The 20426-nt window shown below is 36.7% G+C and overlaps 1 protein-coding gene across 4 annotated transcripts in view; it reads right to left on the bottom strand.

Annotated features, from left to right (window-relative positions):
- Positions 1–18550, bottom strand: part of HYCC1 (hyccin PI4KA lipid kinase complex subunit 1) — a 71246-nt gene extending 52696 nt beyond the window's left edge. For all 4 annotated transcript variants that reach the window (XM_010968611.3, XM_010968612.3, XM_045505634.2 and 1 more), the window contains exon 1: positions 18355–18550. The gene's annotated coding sequence lies outside the window, so the exon portion shown is untranslated. The remainder of the gene's footprint in view (positions 1–18354) is intronic.
- Positions 18551–20426: the final 1876 nt, after the last annotated feature.

Here is a 20426-nt window from a genome sequence, read left to right as displayed (position 1 = left end):
AGAAGCATAAATATAAAAAGTCAAGTATTTAATAAATATTTGTTGAATAAAGGAATAAATTTCACTCTTCATAACACCTGTCAAATTTGCCATCTGCTCTCCATCTCCACAGCAACACCCTCAGACTGGGCCTTTATTGCCTCTGCACACTCAGTTCACACAGCGCTCCTGCTCCTGTCTCTTCTCTAGGGTACCCTGCACATTACTGCTAGACTAACCTTCCTGAAACACTGCTTTTCTCCTGGAACATACTATGATACTTTTCCACATCATATCTATCATATTCTCTACCTCAAGCTCTTCCTATAATACAGCCATAATTTATCTACCTAAATTTTATTTACTGCTATTCTCCAAAATACATCATGCCATTCCAACCACCATGTCCTTACCTATGTTTTTCCACTCTGCTATACCTTCCTTTTACTTCTCAGTTTCTTACACCCTACTCAGGAAAAACTCAGGGCCCATGTCGATGAAGTATATGGACTGGCAATGCAAACTGTCAGGAGAGACTACAGCACTGCATCTATGAGCCACAACAGCATCATCTGATTGATTGTTTTAAACATTGAAACAAAAAAGAGAGTAAGACTAGGCAAAAACAGACATAGGATGGGAACCAGTCATGTGACTAACTCACCCAATATTTTTATATGTGCAAAAAGTCAATATTACTATATATTCAAATTGCAACATTAATAATTCAACAAGCCCTTGAGTGCCTGCTGAGTATAATACAGTGTTTCTATTACTTTGTACTATTAGAAAAAAGAACTTTGTAAAATATGATCTGTGTCCATAGGAGCCTATAATCCAGATGGCAAAGGAAGGGAGAAGAGATGAGGGAAAAAGGGAATCAACATAGCACCCTATATTTTCTAGAGGAATAATTACAAGTACTAGAATTATGATAACATTATGAAAAATACGCAAAATGAGCAATGTAAAACAAGGTCTCTGCTTGTTATGAATCTGTAAAAAATTTACAAAATTTCCATTAGGAAAGAAAACAAATAAACCAAAAAACTATAAATACTTTCATAGAACATCAATCTCTCATCTCCACTAATATTTTTCTTTATTGGAGTTTTTTTAAATTGCTACACTTAAATTTTTTCCACATAATTAAAAGAGATGTTCATCCTTCTCATTGCTGCTATCTCACTCTTCAAAGGAAAGAACTGGTGTACTATTATGTATTACTCCAAACTTTTTTCTACACATATACTATATAATTAGCAGTTCTCAAAACTCTTTACTCTTAAAAATTATTGAGAACTCCAAAGAGCTTTTGCTTATGGTAGATATATTTACTGACATTTATCATATTTTATAGTTTCAGTGATAAAATTTTAAGTATTTATTACAATAATAAACCTATTATCTGTCAATGTATTTTTATTAAAGTATAGTCAGTTTACAATGTTGTGTCAATTTCTGTACTATATGTACAGCATAATAGTTTGGTCATACATATACATGCATATATTTGTTTTCATATTCTTTTTCATTATAGGTTACTATAAGATATTGAATATAGTTCCCTGTGCTATACAGTAGAAACTTGTTTATCTATTTTATATATAGTAGTTAGTATTTGCAAATCTCTAACTCCCAATTTATCCCTTCCCACTCCCTCCCCCATAACCATAAGTTTGTTTTCTATGTCTGTTAGTCTGTCTGTTCTGTAAATAAGTTCATTTGTCTTTTTTTTAGATTCCACATATAAGTGATACCATATGGTATTTGTATTTCTCTTTCTGGCTTACTTCACTTAGAATGACAACCTCCAGGTCCATCCATGTTGCTGGAAATGGCATATTTTATTCTTTTTAGGGCTGAGTAGTGTTCCATTGTATAAATATACCACAACTTCTTTATCCAGTCATTTGTCAATGGACATTTAGGTTGTTTCCATGTCTTAGCTATTTTAAATAGTGCTGCTATGAACATTGGAGTGCATGTATCTTTTTGAATTAGAGTTTTCTCCAGATAGATGCCCAGGAGTGGGATTGCTGGATCATATGGTAACTCTATTTTTAGTCTTTATTATATATCAATGTATTTTTAGTTTTAAAAAATCTCTAAACAAAAAAATTATTGAGAAGAGTGGTTTTGTTTCACTTTTTGTAAACTTCTTTAATATCTTAGCTTCATACAACATAGTTGGATCCTCATAAATGCTTCTACAGTGAAACTGATACGATAATGATGGTAAATTTGTGGTTCGATTCTCCTCCCCCTCAAAAAATGGAATCACTTTCCACAGAGATTTGATCTTTTTCCATCTAATATATGCTGGACATTTTTATTCCTTTGAGGCAGACTATTACTGTTATATTTATGTCCTTCAACAAACAATCCTTCGTACCATTTACATATTTATGTAGTCCTCTCACACACTGATGCTGGGCTTGGCAATGGACTTTAGCAAACATGATGCCAACAGAGGCTTAATAAAAGTTTGCGCCTGGGACATATCCTCTTAAAATACTTCCTCTTAGAAGGTAATCACCATGCTATAAAAGTTCAGGAACAGACATCTGAATGAGAAGCCATGTGAAGAAAGACCTTTGGAAGATGAGAGGCCATCTTGGGGATTTCAGCCTCAGCTAAGCTCCCTGATGAATGCAGCTGCAGAAGGGATTTGAGCTAGACTGCTTTTAGCTATACAACAGCAAAACTGTCAGCTGAACCCAGTCAGCCCATAAAATCCTGAGAAAAACACATCTTTGTTATTTTTAAGCCACTTAGTTTTGGGGTAATTTGTTACACAGTAACAGATAACTAAAACACCATAGTAACAAATAATTAAAACACCAAAGTTGCACAAAATATTACTTTATTAAAAGTTTCCTAAATTTTTCAAAAATAAATAATCCAAGTAGAAAAAATATTAACATATATACCGAATAAAACTATTTGCTTGTTTAGTTCATAATTAAATGAGAGCTATCACTACCACAAATAACCTATGCCAATTCGTCCTCACCCCTCACACACTCACAATAGACACAAATATTTTAGTCATGCTAATACCTATACAAAGGACATCCTTGTGACAGCTTGGTACCACACATTTAATCTCAAAAGATAAAGCTGAACAGAAATTAAATGAAGACCATATAGTTGAGCCTAACAAGTGAAACTGGAAAAACAAAGATGGGGGAAACATGACTATATACAGAAATTTAGGTGCTTAAAAAAACAGTAAGAGGATTTTTAAAACATTGGGATGCATTAATAGGAAATATTTAGGATGAGGAATTTGAATGTCTGACACCTACAACAGAACACAGTATTCTAAAGATGCTATAGAACAGTACAGGAAAAAGCTAGAACAGCAGCTGGGGCCAGAGTTCCATGTCCACCAATTATTCCAATGCAACCAGGCACATATGGAAACTAAGGCTTAGAAAGTCTAACTGAATTGACTGTTAAATAACACTGGAGTGCAAAAAATAATAGCTGAGCTACCACACATAGTAGTTAGGAGAAGAAAATAAAGCATATGTGAGACAGGAAGGAAGTGGGCAGAGCACAGCCACTAAAGGAATGACACAGCAATTAGCACCAGGATGGCAGAAAATTCAACTCCCGATAGGCCTTGAGGCCCAAGATGGCAGGAAATACGACTTCCAGTAGACCTTGAGCTTCATTATACACTCATTGTAATATATTAGCACAGTAAATGGCACTCCCACAGGTGCCTTGAAAGTTCTGAGGCTAACCATAAAAGGTCAAAAACTGGGTGATGGCCCAATTCTGGGGAATCCCCGCCCCTTCCCCAAAGTAGTTGGAATAATCCTCCCACCTGTTAGCATGAGAAGTTACCTAGCACATAAAAACTAACAACCCCACACCACGGGGCCTCTCACTCTCACCTTTGGAGATGGCCCTCACTCTGTCTATGGAGTGTGTGTCTACTTTTACTTTAAACACCCAACCCCGCACCTTGCGGCCTTTCTCTTGCCCTCTGAGATGGCCTGCACTTTGTCTATGGAGTGTGTATCTCTCTGACTAAATCTGCTTTTACGCAACTATGGCTCGCTCTCAAATTCTTTCCTGTGCAAAGTCAAGGACCCTCATTTGACAGGGCAAGTCCCAGGGACCTGACCAAGACGTGCGACATGGCTATCCTCTCCCACCCCATTTTACTGTATCATTTGAAAACACTCTAAATTGTAGAATGATAAATTAATGTAAGGTATCATTATTAGTATTGCTTTGGGGGAATGCTATTTGACAAGTAATCTCTATTAAAGGATAGATTTTATTATTTTTCATTTAAGTTAGGCTACGAACTTATCAGAATATGAGAAAGTAATCTAAATTAAACTTGTTAAATAAAAAAAAACCCTCAACTTCTTAGCCATATACAGAATTTGAACTTGTCAAGGAATTATTTTTAACCAGATTTCTCAAGCCTTCTGTAGTTTTCTTAGTGACTATTTCCATAATGAATTTTATATCAGGGACTTGATCAGGAACATAACTCCTATTCCTAGAACATATTTGCAAGGCTAGTTGTATGACAGTTGGTACTAAGGCTGAAAAAAAGTCAAATCTTATAGGCAAGTTATTTCAATAGTAAATCTTTAATGTAATCAATTGTTCACCGTCATTTCCCTCATTTATTTTGTTACTTTAAAAAAGAGAGGAAAATATATTCTTTGAAATCTCTGTGAAGCCCAATAATTCAGAAATTTCAGAGGTAAAAGAAAGAATTTTGGAGATGTAACATACCCATCTCCTACTAGGAAATTAAGGTACATAGAGAGGTTAAATACAATATACTTTCCTAATTAGTTACAGAAATACTGCTAGAATTCCAAATTCCTGGCTGCCTCCAACTATACATCATATTGTCACTATAGGGTACAATCAGGAAAATAAAAAGATCACTGTCCTTACTAATTCATCAAGCTAGGTAAATGCAAGTATATATAGTTTAGGTAGTGCTTCCTAAACTGCTGTTAAAACTATTCCAAAAGATATTAACAGTTGTATTGAAGAAGAAAAGGCTTTCCTTGTGAAAATTTAACTATTGAAGAAAATTAGAGTTTTCTCTTTCTTTTTAAACCAAACAACTTCTCAGAGCCTTTTAACATGCTAAATCTGTATTATGAATCTCCAAAAAGGGTGTTTAGAATGAAATATTTCCCCAAGTGTATTTGACTTTGAGATTCTCTATGGTCCAGACACAACTGGCATCATTGGGTATAGTATGAAAAACAGCATGAGTCAAATGTGTCAACGATAGATGTCTATGGATAATACTGGGAAAAGGACTAACATTCCTCAAGCACTTACAAGTCTGGCACTTTGCTAAGTGCTTTATGGAATTTCTCATTTAATCCTCACAATCTTCCTAAATGGTGAATTAATATAATCTCCATTTCACACACCGAAAAAAGGAAGCTGAAATTTAAAGAAATAACTTGTCCAAGGTTACATACTAGTAAGTGGCTGAGTTAGGATTAGAACCCACACAGCCCAACTCCAAAGTCTCCATTCACAATCACTATTCATGCTATCAACAAGCTCTACCCTCAGCACACAACACTTCAAAGTTTATATTCCCTGTCTCATCAATAATTTGCTTGTCTATTCTTTTCTTCTTAATATTTTCATGCTTAACTGAAAACTAGGATATTTTCACTTCAAAATAAATCGGTAGGGGAAAATAAATTACATGGGTGATTCTGTTAGGCAGCCAAGTTGAGAACTATAGGGTCAGAAAAGAACATGGTAGGATAATGGAGCAAAAGTCTTCAATTTACAATTAGACCCAGCTCTGTCACTTGTTAGCAGGTGACTAAGGAAATTCTTGGTTTCAGTATTTTTCTGAACAACTGGGAAGGGGTTAAAAAAAGGGGGGATGAAAAAGTATATGCTTGGAATCCACCACAGTAACTACAGACTGTTAACAAGGGTGTTTCAGACTGTGTGGATGTGATTGAAGTTTAAATGATAAAATTAGGTTAAAATTCTTACTTGCCCAAAAGCTGGAGGTTTTTGGTACTTGTTTTGTTTTGCTTTATGGAAAATACAATTTTTTTAACTCTAGGACTGAGACCTTTATTCCGGTTGCTGGTTAATTTAATTTACCCTATTCTCAGAACCCTGGTAAACTACTTCCAAATGGTGAAAGAGCAAATGTTCTTCTTTTGTACATGCCCAAAATTTTCTCTTTCAACTAAGTATCTCAAAACACTGTAAAAGAGTTCACTAGACACTACTATTTGCTAAATTACCCAGTTTTACAATGACAAGAAGAAATAAATGGAAAGAATCGCACATACGTTTAGCTATAGCTAAAGCATGTCATGAAAAAAATGCTGAAAATGGCCATGGCAATTCAGTATGACTGGTTGATGATGAAAGGGTATGACAACTATCAAAGCATAGGCATGAGCCAAAAGACACACTGCTCTGCTCTGTTGATTATGACACAGACAAAGTAATGTTGCTGAGATTATGCACAAGCAATTAGTTCAAATTAACATCATATTAAAAAGATTCCCCTTCCATTGTATACTCTGAAAAAGCAACCAGGTTTACTGGCAGAAGTTATTGAAGACTTAAAAACACAAATACTTCATAAACACTTCCCCTTTGCCAAACCAAATTCAATTGAACTGCCTGCCGTTGACTGTATTGGTAGGGAGCTGGAAGGAGACAGTTATTTCTTTCCCCATTAAGCCATCCAAATTTCTCTCTCCATGTCTTGCCTATGTGAAGAGTAAAAAGTTTTAAGATTTTGGCATTGAATTTGGCAAACTGTTCCTTGGAGATAGGCAAATTAAGAGTATTTGAAATTTTGCTACAACCAAGCATACAAACCAGCTGTATTAATTCACTGGGGTTGCTGTAACAAAGTACCACAGATTGGGTGGCTTAAACAACAGAAATTTATTGTCTCACAGTTCTGGAGGCTAGAAATTTAATTATCAAGGTGTCAGCAGGGTTGATTTCTGCTGAGAGCTGTTAAGGAAAGGATCTGTTCCAGGCCTTTCTCCTAGGTTTGTAGCCATCTTCTCCCTCTCTTCACATCATCTTCCACCTGTAAAATCGTATCCAAATTTCCTCCTCTTATAAGAACACCAGTCACATTAGATTAGGACCCCACCCCCACCCCCACCCCCACCCCAATTACTCATTTTAGCTTAATTACTTCTGTCAAGACCCTATCTCCAAATTCAGTTCCATTCTGAGGTGCTGGGGATTAGGACTTCAATATATGATTCGGGGGGTGAGAGGGGAGGAGATACAATTCAGCCCATTAACACCATCAAAGCTGCATGCAATAAACTAGGATTGCATCAATTAATTTCTCTTTTCTTGTTCTAGAGGTGCTTAAATATCATCCGTTCACGAACTATTAAATGTCTACTATGTCCTAGATGCTAGATTTACAAAAATGAATACGACACAGCCCCTAACTTGAGGGATTCACAGTCTACTAGGAGAAACAAGTCAACCCGAAACACTGCAGAAGTGAGTGTTCTTTAATCTCTTTTGTAACTAATCAAGGCAAATCAGAGTATAAGCCAATAAAATAAATAAAAACAAATGTTATGAGGAAAATGAGGAGGAATGTTAAAGAAAGCCCAATGTAGTATTATTATTTGCCCTCTTTCCTCTCTCTTTCCTTAAAATAATAGCATACAGAAATACTCCTTCCAAAGCATAGTTCTACTTTAATTCCTTTAAAGTTTTTTGCATTCTTAAGAGGCAGTTTTCCCTTATCAAGAGGCAGTTTTCCCTTCTCTAATGTTGGAGACTAAAAAATAGAAAAATGTTCAGAAAACCAAATTCTAATTGACTCATGGGTTGGGTTGATGTCTTAGGGTGAGTCACTGCCCTTTCGAAAATTGGAATGAGACACTCAGTGATTAATGAAGTCTGACAACAGAGGTTCAGATGTTCAATCAGAAAATGGTGAGGACAAAGGGAGGGTACAATGAGAAAACTCAAATAAATACAGTTAATGGCAATAATATATACAAATAGAGCCAAAATAACAAAAGCAACAGCTCTTGACTACACTGCAAAATTCTATTTGATTCATCTCAATCAGAAACTCAGTGGATCTTATTAATAGTTGTTTTTCTTAGTTTAAAAAATTATAGTAACCAAAGCAGAAATAAATAATTCAGTATGATCATGTTGATTCATATTAACTGGGGTAGCCAATTTGTTTTAGCATAGGCTGAATTATAAAATTTTTTTAATGTTTTTAATAATATTAAGTCTTATACTAGTATAACAAAATATAACTTAGATGTTGCTTTGCAGCTGAAACTAAAATTAGTACAGCAAAAATTTCTATCTTAGTTCCTCTCAAAGTATTTGAAAGTCCTGTAAGAATGTTTAATCCCTAAAGTAGATTAAGTATTTTTCAGTTATGCATTGTTCCTAAAGAAAGTGTTCATAACAGAAAATTAAACATCTGTTTGGACTCTTTCACCACTAACCAATTCCTGACAGATGGAATCCAAATTTAATAAATCACATTATAGTACAATAAACTCTGGAGCTTTATAATCTGGTGTCATGCAAAGTATCTGCCCTGATTACCATCTTGTGGCCACCTCAATATGATTTCCATGCAGAAGCTGGCCTTTCTGAGGTGCTACCTAAAACTATATAACATACTGAGAGTAGAAAACTAACAAGGTGGCCCTTGAGTTGTTCAGGCCTGTACTTCTAGCTAAACTGATCTTATGACTAACACGCTCCCCTCCCTGCGCATTCTTTTCTTAAAATAACTTATCCTTTTACCCTAGAGGTCTTGAAAGAAGGTGATGGACTGAACCTCAAGAAAATGGGCATACTCTCCTAAATTCCTCCATAACAACAGCAAATTCCTATCAAGATGAAGAGAATGTAACACCCTGTAAAACGCCGATTGTTCTTACCTTTTCTCTTCCATCCAGTTTTTCTATAAAACCTCAAGACCCCAACCCCAAGATGGGCTCACAGCCTTTAAGGCATTAGTCTGCTGTGAGTCCCTTTGCCTGGCAAAGCAATAAAGCTGTTCTTTTCTACTGTCCCAAAACTCTGCCTCCGACTCTCAATTCAGCTATCAGGGTACAGAGGCCCGTTTTTTGGCAACAATATTTGTAGCTCTCACGGTGAAAAGAACAAGTTTTACTCTTACTTTTTTTGACATCTTTTTTGAACTGTCCTTCCTTCCCCTTCAACCTATCATTATCACGGATAAAAAGAATATTTCATCTCTAAACAAAATTGTTAAAAATTAAATATTATACATGTGGTAGAGGAGCTTATTGAAAGGGATCCTTTTATAAAACATTTTAAATAGAAAATACAATTAACACAAATTACAGCAAATATACCTAAAATTTCTCTTCCACTCCTTTCTATAATGGGAGATATACCTTATTATATTCCTTCTACAACCACTGTTTCCCCAAGTGTTTTAATACAGCTCAATAAATAGAAGAAGCAACATGGCATAATGAAGAGTCCAAAAAACTCATGCCCACTTTCCAGCAAATTACATAGACCTTTTCAGTTTCCTCCACTGTGAATAGTAGGTGATAATATCTACATTACAGGAATGTTTTAGTGATTAAGAATAATACAAATAAGCACTGGTGTACCACAGATGCTCAATAATGTTAGATCTAGTTATCTTTAACAAAATATTTTCAATTGGACAATTTGCATTTCATTCAATTGAACAAAATGCATTTCAGGATCTGGGGGTGTGGGTGGGAGGATGGGGGGAAGGGGGAGAAATGGGAGAGAAGCTTCATTAGATTTTAATGCCCTCCAGTTACTTTCATCCTTATTTACTCTTCACTATCTCATTTAGTAGCCTAATCTATTGCCACTGTTTCCAATTATTTTACTACCAGTTTATTCCTTAATTCACTTTACAATACATATTTGGTTCTCAACATATATTCTCCATGACCTTAAAATGACAATTCTATTGGTTCTCTCTCAATATTCATTCTTTCTCTTTAACCTTGCCACAAGCATCTTCCTTTCTGAGATTCTACCAAGAAGATTTCACTGACTTCAATATTCTGCTTCCATCACCTGTGTAACCTATTTTTCTGATTTTCTGTACTTTTTTAATAGTCTATTTGACTTGCACATTTCTACCTTTTGTGCTTAGTTTATGCATCTCTAAAATACTTCCACCTTCCTCTCCATTCTTTTCTCTGGGGTCACTTGAAGTTTCATAATTTCCCAAAATAGTCTCTCCCTCTTCTAAACTACTAAGGTGTGCACTGCTTTGGGGACTGTGTTGTCACTCCATCTACCATAATAATATCTATGGATTAACAAATCAACAGGAACTTTGACATTTAGATCAAAAGGGCATATATGTGCCAGATCAGCCTGCCAGCTTTTTATGGCCCCCACTAGAAGTCTGTGTATGTTGATTAGAATTAATACCCTAAATGAATTGTTACTTATATTAAAGGGGAAAAAACCCAGAGGAGCTCAAAAAGAAATAGAGAATATAATTGCTTGTCCAACTTAAGCATTTTTAAGGCTTAATCTCTTAAATTTCCAAGCCTATAAGTCCCTCTATAAAAGAGTAAATGTAGATCTTCCAATAGCTGAAACCTCAAACAATTTTCATTGTATAATTTAAGAACTCATATATAATGTTTTCACTAGGTCTAGTGCAAATAACTGAATGAATGTGTATGCATTTATATGAGAAAGCAACTAATGTTCATCCACTAGTCAAAAGGCTCTTTGTTCAAGAAAGCACACACCAAGCAAATATCACTTAACATTTACTACTAAAAGGGTAGCCTGATGCAAGCTTCAACAATGACAAATATTTAAACTAGAATAGAAAAGTACTGTCTCCAAAGCTCCTGTTCTCTTATATACGTGCACTTAACATTCTTTACAAGGTACAAACAGGATTCAGGAATGTAAATTGATCTTGAATACCCAATAAATTAAAATGTGAATTATATAAAGCACATTAAACAAATATCATCCCATTCCCATTCCCGGATCTTCTATCATAACCATACTATCAGAACTATAGTTGTTATTTGTTAAAACAGCAGAAGATATGATATCAACACAGAACAAACCAGTAACAATTATGATAGAGTTACCAAAAACTGAAACTAATTAGGCAAAGAGGAAAACATTTAGTAAGATACTCAAAATTAAGTTTACTTTTCAATAATAGAGAAGAAGAGAAGAGTTCTGATTAGGAAAAAAAGTAGAGTACTTAAAAAACATGAGTTACAGCATCATATAGGAATTGAATTTAAACTCTCTCTACCACTAATTAGCCATTGCCTTGAGTAAGTATATTAATCTCTTTGAGTTTCCATTTCTTTATCTGTAGAATAAGGATAATAATACTTATCTTGCAAAGTTGTGCACAGATAAATGAAATTTAATTATGCAAAATACTTCAAAAGTAGCACATATTAAAATCTCAACAAATTGTATTCAGTCCAAAAAGACCTAGACATTTTTATAGCTAAACTATTTCAGACCTTCAAGGAAGAGATTGCCAGAGCTTATAAAAAGATGGAACATTATTTCTCTCTCTCTCTCTCTCTAATTTTACAAAGCTAGCATATTCAGAAACCAAAATCTGAAAAAGGTAATACAAAAGGAAAACTAGAGATCTTACATAGCAAACAAATCTAGCTTTAAAGAGGTATGCTGTTATCCTGTTGCCTTTATCGCGAAGAGAGAAAAATTGGTGAAATCTACTAGGTAATCTTCTAATACAATTCATCAACCAACAGGGAAAAGAAAAAAAACATATAATCATCTCAATATACATTATGAGAGTATATGGTCAAATTTGATTATCTTTTTCCAATTTAATCTCAATTCCAAAAAAGGGGATAGAGGACTATTTCCTTAACATACTTTAAAAAAAAAAATCTCAAAATGAATACACAACTGTGAAACCCTAAAGGTATTCTCATTCAAATGACAAATGAGCTGAAGATGCTCACTATTCACTACTGTAATTTAACATTATTCTAGATGTTCTGATCAATGTAATTTTTAAAAAAGAAATAAGGATTAAATATTGGCAAGACAGCAAAATTGTCATTTACAAATGTTGTAACTGCCTTACTATAAAATCCAATAAAAACTATTAGAATTAAAAATTTCATAAGATGACCAGTTAGAAAACAGTATACACAAATCACCAACTTTTCTATGTTCAACCAGGAGGATATAATCCTCTTCTAAATACAATGAAAAAAATATTCCATTCACAGTAACAAGTTTTAAAATACCAAAAGTCAACTTTAAAAATAGGCAGAACCATATGAAAAAAAACTACAAAACACTGAGTCATAAATGATGACTTGGAGAAATGATGAAAATATTGTAAAGATACCACAGCTATCTCTAAAAAAATTAATTTAGAGATTCCAATTGGGTGTTTTAGGACCTTATATAATTGAATCAAGAGTGATCTGAAAAAAAAAACATATGAGAAATGCTGAAAATGTTTTGAAAAAGATAATAGGAATTCAAACAAACATACAGTAAATTACATTAAAAAGTTACAATAATTAGAACTGTTTGGAATTACTGGAGCAAAAAATATAGCCCAATGAAGAACAGAAAATCTAGGGAAAAAATCATGAATTGGCATATAATAAAGAAGGTATTTAAAACCTCTGGGGAAAGATAATTTTTCAATAAATAGTATTAAAATATTGGACTTGCCACTCTGCCTTAAAATACATTCCAAATAGATCAAAGATGTAAAAATTTTTTTAAACTCTGAAAGTAATTTAAGAAAATAGAATTGAATACTTATATAATTTGGGAATGCAAGAAGGCCTTTCTAAGCAGGCAGGTACCATAAAAGAAAAATTGGATAGATTTATCTACACTAGGTGTTAAAAATCTGTTTAAAAAGAAAAAATTCACACCAAAAATAAAATCAGGATGCAAATGACAAACTGGAGAAATTATTTGCAACATAATTTGACTAAGGTCTCATAGTTTTATATACAAAGAGCTCTTATAACTCAGTTTTTAAAAATCTCTAATATCATAATAAACAAAGGACACTAATAGATAATTCACACAAAAAACATTTAATGTTACTAATAGTCAACGAAATAAAAACATTTATAGAAGATAGAACTTTTCATATCAAAATGGCAGTTTTTAATACGGAGAGGTTGCTGGCATTCTCAAGCACAATTAATAAAAATGAAAATTAAACCTTTCTGGAAGGTAATCTACTAATATCTATCAAAAGTAATTAAAATATGTATACCTTTTGACTTCAGAATTTATCTTAAGATAATAAAGATACGGACAATGATTAATCCATCAAGAAGCTAACTACTACACTATTCATCCAAAATTATTGGAAAGAGCTTAAATTTTCAAGAATTGAAATGCTGGTTAAATAAACAACGGTAAATCCATATGCTGGAATATTAGCCACATATTTAAAATGATGTTATGAAAAAAATAATTAAAAATAAATAAATAAAATGTTGTTATGTTGTAAAAGAATAAATATTTTATTGACTCAGGCAAGCATTCATTCAATTAAGTAAAAATAAACTAGAAACAAAACAGCATAAACAACAACAGAAAGAGTATGTACCATTTTAAAAAAAAAAAAAGAGTAAATCCTATTAAAAAGGACCTATAACAATATTCACCAAAGTGTTAAAATGTTTATCTCTGGGTGGAGGCATTATAAATGTTATTTATCATTTATGCATTCCTGAAATTTCCTAAAATTATTATGTATTATATTAGAAAATACAGAATGCTTACAATACTGCTTTGACTATAGTAACAACAGTATCCAAAATCATGGTAACATTGATATTCCCACTCTTTTAGGATGCACCAAAACTAGGGATGTCTACCCTCTCTAGATCTGGTCATACTTTTATACTTCAATCACAATGAAAGATTTTCAGGACTCTAGTAAACAATCAGGCATAAGTTTTCACTTCACTTTTATTTATGATCAAGTACAATGTCAAATAATATTTCAATATAGCCAAAGGTAAGAATCATGAGTGAAGATCCCTGGACTTCAGAACCAGCAGGGCTTGGCTTTTACCTCCATCCAAAATTTGAGCCAGAAATTAAAAAAAAAAAAAAAAAGTGTACAGGAATAGGTATTAGTTTCTCAAGATAGAAAGTATGGGCCTTTGACAACTTCTAATCACAACTCTTCTCTGTTTCACTTGGGAGACAGAAGAATGATTTTCTCCTCCAATGCATTTAAAGGCATATATCTAAAGGGCAAGTAAGCAGGATTTCTTCCGAACAAATATACTTTATACAGGAGATTTTTAAATGTTAAATGTTCTCTTTCCACAGTGTAGATACTCAGGCAGCCTAACTCCAAGAGGGCCAAAAAGATTCTGGCAGTACTTGGCTCTCAGCAATAAGCAATAGTCAAACTGTTAATTCCATCTGCTCCCCTCCAAAAAATGACAAAATTACATGGTGGTGCCAGGGGTCTCAGGCTCCATTTAAGGGGTTTTTCTGAGGGGCATCCACTTTCATAATAATTAAGATGCTAATTTTATTAACATTTCTGAGAACCTTGATGCTGTTAACAAACAGATACTATCTTTAATATCATATTCTTTGTTAGACATGCTGCTTCCAGAATTGTCTTCTTTCCTTACAGGTCAAAGTTCTGAATTCCATCTACTTCTATTTCTCTCTCTCTTCAGGGACTTAGTTTCAATAGATATCTCATCTTTCCTGATCTGTTACTTCTCACTTTCCTTATGCATGTAAAAAACCAAGCATAATATTCCTTCAACTCATATCCCTCTGCAGCTGTTTTCAACTGTGCCTGCACACTGGAATTACCCAGGGAAATTAAAAATACCGAAGCAACCAATCTTTAGTAACAAAAGATCAGCTGTTTCTGAGGATGAGAGGGAGATGAAAGGGGCACTAGGAAACTTTTGGAGGAGATGGATATGTTCATTACTTTGATTGTGGTGATGGTTTAATGAGTATAAACATATGTCAAACATTAACCTGCACATTTTAAATATGCATAGTTTATTATATGCCAATTATACTTCAGTACAGCTTTTGAAGTAAATACAGATGCTTGGGTCCCACTCCATACCTCAAATTGGTATAGGGGTTCCCCCTTGAAATCAGGATTCATAAAAGCTCCCCCAGATGACTGTAAATATGTTGGTAAGATTGAGAACCACTGCTCTATAGCTGTCATTCTCTACTTTCCTCAGTTTTTTTTAAATGCCTCACTCAAGCATGTCTACTTTATCAACATCCATTCTTTCTCAATCTTCTGAAGACTAGTTTTGAACCATCACTCAGCTAACACTCTACTTGTTAAAGTCACTTATGGACTCCTGACAAATTCACTAATCCCTAAAGTCCTCTCCTTACTTGACATCTCTTTAATGCATTCAAAATTGTTGACCCATTCCCCCTCTATTTGAAAATTTCTTTACCCTTGGCATCCCTCTTGAAGTTCTTCCTACCTTTCCATCTCCTACTCTTTTTTTCTCCTTCACACTATTCTACCTATCTGCTTTTTTAGCTGTCTATTTTCTGACTGCTGCTTTTATTATGCTAAAGGCTTTCCCAGTTTGAGTCATTTCAACATACCCAAGTCAATACAGCATCTTCAATTCAACCCCCATCTTCCCTCTATTCCAGATTTCACTTACAAGCTCCACATCCTAGATCCAAACATCTACCTAAATCTTCACCTGAATGCTCCACAGCTTCCTCAAATTCAAAAAATCCAAAATAGAATTTATCATTTTCCTTCTATCTATGTGTTCCTCACTGCCAATCAATGGAACCAAGTCAAATCCTACGAGTCTTGACTCCTCCTCCTTTCTTTCCAGAGGTGACAGGATCTATCAGATTCTACCTCACCCTGACAGAGGGTCTAAAACACAAATTCACTGGATGGTTTCTAACTCAACATTTTCAATACAATCCCCTTAGCTAAGGGTACAGTGGCCTGGTCTGGCCCTCTACCACCCTCACAGTTCTCATCTTCCACCATTTTCCTATTTAAACCCTGCATTCAAGTCCTGTCAGTGTTACTGACTTTGGACTTGTCACTGACAATGACTTGTCTAAACTGCCAGGGTTTCTCTTATCTCCTTGCTTTCTCACTTATTACATTCTCCTCTTGGAAAGTTATTCACTTACCTCCTATACTTAGCAAAATTACATCATACTTCAAAACTCTACCGAATGCTCCTGACTCTACATATATCCAAGCTAGCCATCTCCTACTCTGCTCCCTCACTACACGAGGCAAACCTCTATTCACACTTATCACAGGGTATTATAATTGCTACTCTGTTGAACTGTCTTGTACATTACACAGTAAATTCCTTGATGACAAGAGCTAAAACATTCATTTTTGTATCCCTAATACCTACTTAGCCTGGGGAAGTGCAAATTAATGTTTGACATAATATCAATTATTTACAACATGTAAATTTGATATCCCCAAAATGGTCTTGATATTAACATTTTTAAAAGATTTCTTAATATTCTTTATAAAATAAATATCAGGCAACAGGATCCTGAGTAAAACAGTTGACTACAAGATATATTTAAACTCTGTCAAAACACCACCACTCTAAAAATGCAACCAAGAGCAGATTTCATAAAATAGGAATACAACAAAGGAAGCAAGCAGGGATAACACATTGACCTAGCCAATGCTTCATCTGAATGTCCGTATACAGATACTGTTAATGCTGATAACAGCATTAGAGAGATTATAATCCCCCTATGGTAATAACTATAGTAAATCATAAAAGGATAAAATACACCAAATCCCGTATTTATTTTTTAAAATAGGCGATGGTTTTCTTCCTGGTCACTTTGTTGAAATGGATTATTGGAACTAGACTTTGAAGCTATTATTGGCCAGGCAGATCCTAAAGAATTTTTTTCTTTCTTGCCTTTACCTGCACTTCAAAAATATGGTGCTTTGGACTAGTATTAATTTTGTAAACCTTAAAGTGTTTTAACCTGAGGGAAACATGCTTAGAAATTGGGGGGGGAGGGGGTGGGGAAGTGGGACTGGTGATTTATGGAGGTTAGGAGAATGTTCTTATAGAAAACAAGCCTCCCAGGACTACCACATTGGCTCAAGGTTACACCAATATCTGTGTCTCCACGCAGATAAGATTTTAAAAGCTGAAAATTTCACTCTAAAGTGTTACACGAACCAAAGAGGTGGCATACCTGCTCCAAAAACTGCTGTGTGACCCAAAGGACAAATAATTTGCAAAGGACAGCCTGGCCCTACTGCTGGTAGTTCGGGATCTGAGACGAGGAGTAACGGCCGGCGGAGCAAACTCCCCCTACCTGAAGAGCGGAGCGGCTGCCGGGCGTGTGATAGCGTATTTAACAGAGAACCGATTCTGTGCAGTTCCAAACCACTTAGGGCAAATTAAAATTTTTCAGGAATGTCTAAACTCTGAGGGTACAACTCACACATGTGCACATCGAAGGGCGGATACCCAGTTTTGCCAAAGCCTGGAAACTTCGGGTCTTTCAACGCAACAATTTTCAGACAAAGCCCCCACGATTCTCGACTGTGTTAGAGTCAGCCTCAGGAGAAGAATAACTCATAATAAGAAGAGGGCAAGGGCTGCGGAGATTACAGTGTAAATAGCCAAGGAAGGAATCGTGGCTGCTTTCTGAAGCTTTCCGTCCTGAGGGGGACCAAAGACCGAGGCGAACCCTGTTTTCAAAGACGAGGGGGGCGACAGTGACCATTTTGGCCATTAGACTGGACAGACAGCGGTAGCCTCGCTGGAAAGGGAAGGAGGGGTAGGAGGGGCAGGAGGGGTAAGAGGGGTGGGAGGGGTGGAAGAGGTCTGGCCGGAGCATCAGCCGCAGCAGGGCGGGGGCTGCAGGTCCCACCCATGCCGACCCCACCGAGGGGCCGCCGGCCTGGCCGAGGCGGCTGCACCCGGGTCAAGCCCGGAGGTTGGACGGCTCCTCGCCAGGGAAAGAAAAAACGCGAGTCCGCGCTCACAAAGCTGCCGCCGCCCAGGCAGCAGGCGAGCTGCGCCCAACTTCGGGGCGAGCAGCCGGCGGCCGCAGCCCACCGCCAGGTCCCGCCTCACAGACCTCCGGACGCCCCCGGCGCCAAGCACTGTCTCTCGCCCACCCGCAGCGCCTCGCGCGGGAGCGGTTACCCTCAACGAAGCCGCCGTCCCGTGGACAAAGTCCCGGTCCCCGCCCCGCCGCCGCCTCAGCCCGACTCCTCCCTGACAAAAAAGTTATCGGTCGCCGGCCGCCCTGGGGGCCCGGCGTGGTTCGTTCGGCCGGACTCACCAGAGCGGCTCCCCAAGGTCCACCTCCAGAACCTCGACTTGTCTGGCTCGCAGAGACAGCGACAGCAGCTGCTCTGCTTTCTCCCGAGTCAGCAGCACCACCTGCCCCCCTTCTTCCTAGCAGAACGGGTCCCGGCGAGCCATCTTCCCCCTCCGCTCACTGACTGACAACCCAGCCCCGAGCGCCGCCACTGCCGCCAGCTACTCTGACAGGCACCACGAGGGACCTGTCCCCAGGCAGCCAACCACCACCGCCCCACACCAGCTCGGCCTATCGCCGTTCCCTGGGGCGGGACCAGAACAACTTCTTCACCAATGAGAATCCGCTTCTCCTAGGCCTGGGGCGGAGCCATTAGGTGGGCGGGAGGGCGATTTAGTGGGCGTGGTCCGGGTAATAGGCGTGGTCGGGGCACCCAAGGGGAGATGATTGTCAGATTGCGGCAGCAGTTAGGCGATAGTGATCAGAGAAGGCCTCTTGGACTGAGTCATTAGGACTTAAGGCCAAGAAAATAAGCCTTTCGGAGTGAGTTAACCATAATCACAGAAGAGAAACTAATTGATATTTTAATTTCTTAGTTAGGAGGATTTACCTCCCAATAATTCAAGTCACAAGAATTTCTCAAAATCTTACCAAATCCCAAAAGAAAAAAAAAAAAGTATGTTTTTGCAAAATGGTAATAAAAACTCTTCTCACCTTATATCATTGCTTTTGGTCTTAGCCTGGAAAAAAATCAGACACAATTCCACTATTCCTTTCCATGAACTGCTTTTATTTCTTTCATCTTACTTCCCTACTCCTCTCCCAAATACATACTAAATATTTTATGTATTGACTGGAAACTGAACACATCTGAACCATTTCCTACATAAAGTCCCTCTGTTTTTGACCTTATCAACTCTTCCTACCACATCTCTCTCTAGTCCAATCAGAATTAATTAACAGAAAAAATGGAACTTCAACCTGGAAGACAGGAAATCATTCTAGTTTTACAAGAAAAATGGAGAACCCAGATCTTTTCAAACACATCTTCTCAAATAAGCACAAAAATAAGAAAATATATTACTTGATATTGAAAGGGCATCAAGCAATTTCAGGCAATTATTAGGGCAGATCTATAGAACAATCAAGATTCCCCCTTCCAAGAGTATAGACATATTCATAACAAAATACGGTGACAAGGGCAACTGAGCTAGGTTCAATGCGCCAGGGGAACACAGAAGAAACTATTGTGTTTAGGAATGTCAGGGAACTTCACAAGGAAGGTGATGTTGGAGCTGGACCTTAAAAGCTAATTAGGAGTTTGCCAGAAAAGAAACTTAAAGGGCATTTCAGAAAGTGGGAACAGCATGTTCAAAGGCATGGTGTTGTGAAAGAGCACCGGGTGGCTGGGGAACACTGAGAAAGTGGGTGGGGCTGAAAGGTAAGTAGCAGTCAAATATTACACTACAGCAAAAGGTTGAGATGAAGCTATAAAAGGCCATATGAACTACACTCAGATATTTAGATGAACACTATCTGCCAGAGTTTTCTGCAATGATGAAAATGTTCTATATTTTGTGTTGTCCAATATGATAGCTATTAGCACATGTGACTATCCAGCCCTTTAAATATGGCAAAGCTAAGGAACTCAATTTTTTATTTGAATTTTAATAACTCCCATATTGGACAGCTTACGTTTAGACATTATTCTACAGGCAATAAGTGACCAATGGAAGCTTTTAACCAGGTGGACAAGACAATCAGTTTTCTTCTAAAGCGTGAAAATCCTAAAGACACTGCAGAGAGTGCCTGTTATCTTTGAGGGGAATCTGGCTTGACAGATCAGACCAGGGTACTGGTGGAAAATTGGCAGCATAATTTAGGTTAGCTGGGCCAGAGCCTGTCCAGACGAAGTGTTTACCTGAAGGAAAAGGGACAGGAAGATACAGAGAGGATGCTGTGCTCTAACATCTTAGAGAACACAAGCAGTCAAAACCCGAGAAACTGAATTCTGCCATCGATTCCTGACAGAACAGGGAGTAGGAGAGTGAGGGGTCAGAGAAGGAAAGGAAGCCAAAGGGTCAGCTGAATCA

The sequence above is a fragment of the Camelus bactrianus genome, chromosome 7 (assembly GCF_048773025.1).
Source record: "Camelus bactrianus isolate YW-2024 breed Bactrian camel chromosome 7, ASM4877302v1, whole genome shotgun sequence".
Classification (NCBI taxonomy): domain Eukaryota; kingdom Metazoa; phylum Chordata; class Mammalia; order Artiodactyla; family Camelidae; genus Camelus; species Camelus bactrianus.
This window is presented reverse-complemented; position numbering and strand designations above follow the sequence as displayed.